Raw genomic sequence first — 7,555 nt, forward strand, 5'->3', positions numbered from 1 at the left:
AAATAATTTTAAAAGTTTTGATCTTAGATACACCAGCATTGCTTTGTGCGTTTCTCTGTTTACCTAACTTTCCAAAAAAAAAAAAAAAAAAAACAACATCATTGAAATCCATAGGATTTTCTGAATCAGTCATTTAAGGTTAATTTCTACTTGCTGATAGGAAAAAAATGTTTTCCTGATCAAAGTCAAGATCAGGTCAACAAAAAAAAAAATTGTGTTCTTAGTTAGCTCTCACAGCAAAATGCCCCTCTGAGGCTGCATTAAACACCAGACACTAGAGGTCACTGCTCTCCTTACAATCCGCTCCATCAGAGCAGGCAGCTGTGCAGAGGCTTAATGAGGGCTTCTCAGTGCCAGGCATTTGCAGCCGCCCTTCAAAACAACTCTGTTGTTCCAGAACTATTGCAACACACCGTCAACACCCCAATACGAGCACAGACACAACTACTGAAATAAAACACGCAGAACTTAGCTGACGCAAGAGGCACTGTTTTATTATCCCCAATAAATGTGCTTTCAATAAATGTATCAATTAAATGCTTGAGTTGTTCTTTCTCATTGTGTCATGTTGCATATTCTCTTGTCTGTGTCTACTGTGTGCTATGATATAGAAGCCATTATCTTGATGAAGGAATGGAGAAGCTATTAGTGTCTGCTGAGGCCCCATTTGAAAATAGTTTTCTCTGCTTTTGGCTACTTTGATGCTTATCAAAGAACTGATTGCAAAGTCTCCTAGTAATTATCCCTCAGCTCTGTGATGCCACATACATTTACACAGACAGTCAAGTCAAATGTATATCAGTTAAGAAATTTTGGGTGGTGCCGCTTTGCACTTTCTCCAATTATGGAAAGCCATTTCCTGTCCAACAGCTATTTTTATGGATTATTTTCTTCCGTGCATTCATGCAATGTGTTTGCTTGTTGCACAAGTATGTTCAGGGAGAAGTTAATGCCTCAGCTTATTCCAAGTATAGCCCCACCCAACCCCAGCCTTCAGTGGGATGTGGCATAATTGCATGTCATGGAGAAGTAGCATGAACTAGCAGCTTGAAAGTCTAACTTTTTCTTCAGCTAGGCATAGGTATCTTAAGGACTTCCAAACCAGAAAAACGTTTCTCTCTCAGTGATGTTTAAAATTCCTCACATTTCACCCAAAAAATGCCAGCCTCATACCGTGAAAGTAATGGAGTCCATTTCTATTTTTTTTCAGTCGTTATACATCCTCTAGAAATGTCTGACCATTTTGATTCTACTGGATGTATCACAAGACGCTGGGAGGGTTACAACTTTGGGGACATAATGATAGACAGCAAGAAAACAGAGAATAGGGTTAGATGGAGAAGGTTGATTTGCTGTGGTGACCCCTGAAGGGAAAAGCCGAAAAGAGAAGAAGAAGAAGAAGAAGAAGAATGGGAACAACAACAACAACAACAACAACAACAACAACAACAACAATAATGATAATAATAATAATAATAATAATAATAATAGTTGGGTGGGACAGTGGCACAGAGGTACCTCAAAGCAAGACAGTACCCAGGTTTGATCCAGCTGGGGGGCTTTCAGTATTGGGTTTTCAGTATTGGGTTTGCATGTCTTCCTCATGTGTGTTTGAGTTTTCCTCTTACACTTCAAAAATATGCAGTTGGTTCATTGGAGACGCTGACTTTCCTAGACATGTGAATAAGAGATTGAATGGTTGTATGATGATTTGTGGCCCTGTGATTGACCCCAGTCTAGGGTGAACCTCACCCATTGCACAGTGACATCAGGAATATTAATATTGATATGTCAGTTTTTTCTGTTTTGGTTTATATTTGACCGAGGACCTCCATTATGACCTGGATGTGTGATCAGAGCTAACACTCAGGAGTGAGACTGCAGCCTCAGCACATATATAGCATTAACAGCTGTAAACTGGTTCCAGATCAATTTTTCTAGCAAGAAAGGAACGGTTCAGCCAAGTAACCCCTCTCTCCAAAAGCCCAGTATTAGAAGTAGCACTTGGCTTTGCAAGGTTTGGCAAAAATTAGTCATCAAACATCATTAAGTTTTCCTGACTCTTGTGCCATAATCACATTTGTCTGTCAAGTACATATTCTATAATCAGCTCAGATGGGAATCAACCGTATTTGGATAACTGTAACTCTGCGTCACAGCCTTGTACAACACTGACACTGTGCTCGCTTTAGTTTCAAACCCACATCCCATTCTGATTATGGGCCAAGAAGCCTTAAAAAGGCCTCTCTGTCTGATTCCATTCCTGTTTCTGTTTCATAGTTTGGCTCCCTTGCTCCACAAGAAACATGGAAAACTAAACAGGAAAGAAAAAATGTTTAGCTCCAGTTCCTTTTTTTAACCGTACCAGCTGCTCCAGACAGGCACTGCATTTCCAACAGGAGCCACAAAGGTGCTGAGACTTGGGACATATACACAGACATGAAAATAATGTCAGGCAACAACAAAACGTGATACAAAATGAATAAACAAGGTGGATAAACACACAAAAAAGGGATGATTCTAAGGTATTGACTCATCTACTAAGTCTTTATGTGCTCAGCGGCAACTGGCTCATAGATACCAGTAACTTTTGCCAGGATCAACACAAGGCTGATGTCTGATGTCACCTCGGGTGAGTAAGGAGGGAGTGATGCATTCACACGTGACTGAGAAATTCAATCAGGTAAGTGTTTGTCAGGACAGCCATCACCAAGCACCAATCTGTCAGGTATTTGACAAATTTGTACCAGGAGTGTGAGACACTAGTAAGTAAAACTCCCAATTATTAGATTCTTGGTGATAAATGTTCAAACCTTGAATCACTCTGTTAACATCACTGCAATCTGGGAATGGGACGCTGCAAAACAAAGCTACAAGGCAACAACAAGCTACAGGCAACTGTAGGTTAAAAAGAAAGAAGAAATCATAATTTTCCTGTTCTTTGCTCCAAGAGCAGTCCAGTCATTGGAAGGTATGTCTCTCAATCTCATCCCAAGCTCAATTCAATTAAAGAGAGTACAAAGACATATGGCTGGGGGGTAAGTGATATGATTAGAGTTCCGTGCACAACAGAACTGCTGCTGTGATTCATAACTACTCTGATCTGGTCACTCGCACTACAAGGAGTTTGGAGCTGAAACACTTGAAGAAAGTGGGCTCCCTGATGTAAGCCACGGGACCAAATCTGCCCCTGCGGACTCATCTGTCACAGCCAACTATGCAGACCTGCATCATCTTTGCGGAGAAAGAAATGGCAGTCACATAAGTGATAGAAAGTATTTCGCCTTTTTACATGGTTAGATGATACTTAGACATCAGCTGTAAAAGACAGACGGCTAAAAGTGGTTGGTGTTGCTGGCAAAATTATAAAGAAATTAAAAAAGCAAAAAAGTGATAGGTATGAACACTTCTGACATTATTGGGGATCTTTGCCCTCAGGAAGATGCTTCAGACAGCCACCTACCAGAGAAACAATCACACAATATTATGTCCCCGGTAAAGTGTGAATGATTGGTTTCTGAAAATGAGCTAAGAATGACTGTACTGTCCCTGCGATTGACTGGCGACCAGTCCAGGGTGAACCCCACCTCTCGCCCTATGACAGCTGGGATAGACTCCAGCATCCCCTGCGACCCTGAGGGCAGAATAAGCGTCAGACAATGGATGGATGGATGGATGGATGGATGGATGGATGGATGGATGGATGATTGTACTGTACTGCAGGAAACGTTATCCTGCTTTATCATAACCCTGCTGTCAATTTGTGAAATTTTTTTGTTTGTGCAATTTTTTTGGTCTTTTTCTAATTTAACTGTGGTACATCCATTGCATACATTGCTTTCAATATTTAATGACATTTATAATAGTAACGGATTTTTATTCTTAATATGTGTATTGTAGGGAAGCCAAAGACACTCTGCCAATTTGTGGTTGATAAAGTTTTTTCACAGTACTAGTAAATTTGAAACAACTTTGAAAATCATCTCCCAGTTAAAGGCAAGGATATTCTGATGATCGGCATTCAGATATTCATTGCAGAGAACGAATTTCCCCGTGAGGATTAATTATTACATTTTCTAAGGTCTAAGCAAAAATGCTACAAAGTGAAGATTATACTGCTAGTTTTCATCAGGTGAATGCAAGAGAGTTTAGTCTTCTCCTCCCCCACCCTCAAGCTACCATAAAAGACAGGTGATATGCCTCTTGGGACGGGGATGTGTCAGTGGAATGTGTGTGCAGGTACCCTGCAGCCTGTGGGGACTCTGGAGAAAGACGCTGCACACCAGTGGATCCTGTTTGATAAAGGCCCTGACAGCCAAAGATTATATGTCTCAGCCTGGAGGAGGTGTCTGCGGCTCATTCCTGCAATGAAGAAAGTCGATCCACTGGGAAATAGGCGGGGTCATGCCCCGAGGGTGTGAATTTTTCTAAAGATACCAACACACACCTTACCGGACAGACATCCACATCTCCACCCACCCCCACTCAAAACCAAACAAACAACCTCAGCCGCCTCATTCACCTGACCACACCTGTGCCGCCGCAGGCAAGCAACACAATTTCCATAAATAGTAATATATTTGTTATTTGATTTTAGAGAGTTTTCTTGAATTTTCTTCAAAGATGCAGGAATTGAAAACAAAGTCCAAAGAAACAAATACTGTTTTTTTGTTTTTTTAATATAAGGGTAAAAACAGAAAGCCAGGGAGAATACACAATGCAGACACTAAGTAAAAAAAATCTGAAATTATAACAACATACAGAAGTAGACCATCTTTGACAATAGCCATGATTTGGCTCCATTTCCAGGCTTGTTTTCAAGTAATCTTATACAGAACAGCTTCCATACTTATTATGTAATTACCTTGAAAAGGGGTGAACATGATCCGTACCCTAAACCTATAATTATTATGGAAAGGGAAGTAATAACAGAGCACTTTCTTCTAACATCCACCCTATAATTGTACATGTTTAATACTGGGCTAGATCTCTTATGTGCTTCTTTTAGTTAAGAGTGTCTTATTATTGTAACAAATCAAGAATCAAAACAAAACTGAACAAAAAAACCTTCCCTTGAATTTATAACACTTCACCCCAGCCAGAATTAAACATTCCTGTTTTGGAGGGCAAACATGAAATGTGCACAAGTCAGGTGAAATAAATAAGGTTAGAGTTTCATGAGGGTTATATATCCTCAACTTAAGATTTGTCAACATCGATCTCTATAAATAACCCTAGGCTAACATTGACTGCTTTGACTAAACCGTCTTTATATATTTCCAAATGATTTCCAAATAAGATCAGAATCAGAATCAGAATCTGAAATACTTGGTTGAGCCCAGAGGAAAATGAGTAGAGAACACAAAACGTGTCTGGTCGTGTTGCCAATATCAGAGAAATATTTTTTTGTTTTTGTAGATCTAAAGAAAGGGAATTCATTCTTCCAGTGCCTCCTCCACAAGAGCAAAAGACTCTTCTCCCCTGGTGATCTTGACTGTCATTTTCAGAAGAGGTCCCATTTTCTTTATACAGTATAATGTTATCTTTCCCACCATTTACACATGCTTTTATGTTTTGAGATACTTTATGATACATGTTCTGATTTGTTGCCTGCCCTGGACTGTAACTACTTCCCTGTGCATTAGTTCCGTGTTCCATATTCTTATTTTGGTATCGAACTGAAGTATTTTATCAGTATTAGTTTTGTTTGTTTTCGTCAAAGCATTATTTGTTTCAATTGCGATGTCAGTAAAACTTATTTTACATTGGGCTTTTGTGATGTAGAGGAAAACTGGAAGGGAGCAGTGAGTCAGTAGAACAAAGAGGCATGCAGTGAGTGACAGGTCGCGCCCCGGGCTCACCCCTCATGTCACAGCGGTCGCAAAGAGCCGGCGGGCCACAGGGTGCCTGTCATAAAGACAGCCGTCTCACATACAGGAGACCAGGCCCTCAATGGAGACGGACTCATCGACAAGTAAAGAGGAGACCAAGACACCCACTGGCTTTATCTGTGCGACTCACCTTGGGAGGTCAGTTGAGTTCATTGTCAAGATTTCCCCATCTTCAAACTAAATATGACGTCAGTGAACTGCTGTTTCAGCTGCACAACATAGTCTAAATACTGACCAACACCCAAAAGTAGACACAAAATAACAGCTCATCATTGTTCACCACAATTGAGTCTGAAATCCCTCTTTTGTTTTGAAATGAAGGATCTGTGGCGCACAACAGCTGAGCCTGTCTGCTGCAGTTACCCCACGTCTAGCCGAGATCTCTTTGAATGTTCTCATGTCAGCTGAAGAGACGTATCTCCTTCACCTTGTACATGGACGCGGGCCAGTATATTCATGAATCCTGTGCCACTTTACTGTCTTTGTGTCCCCTTGTGCATTTGCAGCTCCTTGCTGCTGAGCTCTCTGATCTTCATCAAATAAATACCGTAACTGGTTCTTGTGAGGTGGCAAATCTTTATCACAGTCTGGAGGCTCAAATGAGTGGTAACACACACACACACACACACACACTATCATTACTAGCGCCCTCTGAAAAAACATTCTTAGACTGCAATTAAGAAAAAAATTATTGGCATGTAGTGTTTCTCCAGTGGGTGGCAGAGGGTTGAAGGAGAGGTCTGCCATAACTGCAAAGGGTTGGGACTCTCTCCAATCCTATAGATGATAATCCCAAATTTAAATAGATCAAGTCACTCTTGATTATCAAGAAGACAAAGTCATTTATCGTACACGGGCCCAAGGTAACATCAGCCTAAATTTGTGTCTAACGTTCTGAAAAACACACGAGGAAATTATAAAGCATGCAATTTAGTACACTCATCACCAAAGTACCACTGAAATTAAATACCCAATGGTGGGAAAACTTGCTGTCATTCCCCTGGTAGGACATGATGGTTAATGCTTTAAGACTGTCTGTATTTACGGAGCTGAGCTGAAAATCTCAGTGCAGACAAAGGTAACTTGTTGCAACAAAGGCCTGCATCTGTCAGTCTGATTTCCATAGAAATCCTGGCAAATGGGCAAAATTCCCCAAACCCAGCGTTTGACTACCTTAGTCAAAGAGGGAAAGGGAAGAGAGAATGTTTCAATTTTGGACAGAGGTATTGATTCCCCAATCACAAGAGCTCACAGCTGAATTCTCATCTCACTTGGGACAAGGGCAGCTTTTATGGATCTGGACAGAAGGTTTCGATGTAAAGTACTTTCAGGGTTGTGATGTAATTTCTAGTTAAACTGAGTTTGTTAGATTCACTTCTTCAGCTTAAAATAGAAAGTGCATATATGTCCTACAACAAGTCAAGCCACTAACCACAAGAAGTTAGAAACACATCCAGAATTATTCGGTATCCTGAAACTTCCAACCATACTGATTTTGAGGTTTCTGAGAGTTTTTCATTTTCTTTCCATTAATTTGCTCCAGGCAGAACAAGTACAGCACCTCTCCAAATTGAATTCTATTCCATTTAACCCTTTCCTTGAAATAAAATGTTAAGAACTTTTCTCTGTATGCCATCGACTGTAACAAAAGATGATCATTATCT

The sequence above is a fragment of the Fistularia commersonii genome, chromosome 26 (assembly GCF_037954325.1).
Source record: "Fistularia commersonii isolate RoL2024-O1a breed Wild chromosome 26, RoL_Fcom_v1.0, whole genome shotgun sequence".
Taxonomy (NCBI): domain Eukaryota; kingdom Metazoa; phylum Chordata; class Actinopteri; order Syngnathiformes; family Fistulariidae; genus Fistularia; species Fistularia commersonii.